At 43.2% G+C, this 902-nt stretch overlaps 1 pseudogene; it reads right to left on the bottom strand.

Annotated features, from left to right (window-relative positions):
* Positions 1 to 521: 521 nt before the first annotated feature.
* LOC143979389 (5S ribosomal RNA) lies at positions 522 to 640 on the bottom strand (annotated as a pseudogene).
* Positions 641 to 902: the final 262 nt, after the last annotated feature.

Genomic DNA, 902 nt, shown 5'->3' with positions numbered 1-902 from the left:
TGACAGCCTGTTTATAAGGGCATTTTTCTCTGACCCCTTCAATTCTTCCTGGATTAACTCTTCCAGTTGTTCATCGAAGGAAATTAGTACTTTCTAACCTTGTGGAAAGTTTCCTCCACTTGAACCCAGGCAATAGTGTCCTTAGCTGCCCGAGCCTGCTTAGCCTCCGAGATCAGATGAGATTGGACAATTTCAGGGTGACGTAGCCGTAGGCAATCTCTATGAGCACCCTCAACCCACCTGACAAATGCCAAGATGGTCAATTTGGGAAATAAGGGAATAAAACAAGTCAACGGCAAAAAAAAAAATACGGGACCTGGTATTCCCAGGCAGTCTCCCATCCAGGTACTAACCAGGCACAACCCTGATTAGCATCCGAGATCAGAAGCTTTCATTTTGATGTGGCCATAGGCAATCTCTTTGGGCACCCTAAACCCTCTTGACAAAGGCCAAGATGGTCACCTTGGGAAACAAGGGAAAAAAAACAATTCAACGTAAAAAAAAATAAAAAATAAAAAAAAAGCCTACGGCACCTGATATTCCCAGGCGGTCTACCACCCAGGTACTAACCAGGCCCAACCCTGTTTAGCCTTCAAGATTAGATGACATCGGGCGCTTTCAGAGTGATGTTGCCGTAGACGATCTTTTTGGGCACCCTCAACCCTCTTGACAAACGCCAAGATGGTCACCTTGGGAAACAAGGGAAAAAAAATAAAGTCAACGCCAAAAAAGAAAAAAGGAAGCCTATCGTTCATTGGTTAGTCATTGGTTATTGTATCATTTCTGTTTCAATATGTTTATTGGAAATTTAAGTAAACAAGAAATAGAATCCGCTTCTTGGGCTCCCTTGCAGGGGCTGCACAATCAAAAACATAGTTCCAAAGGGCAAAACACCACAATAT

The sequence above is a fragment of the Lithobates pipiens genome, unplaced genomic scaffold (assembly GCF_037356315.1).
Source record: "Lithobates pipiens isolate NorthernLeopardFrog02 unplaced genomic scaffold, aLitPip1_a1.2 Scaffold_13, whole genome shotgun sequence".
Classification (NCBI taxonomy): Eukaryota; Metazoa; Chordata; class Amphibia; order Anura; family Ranidae; genus Lithobates; species Lithobates pipiens.
Note: the sequence above shows the minus strand (reverse complement) of the source record. Positions and strands in the feature narration are given on the sequence as shown.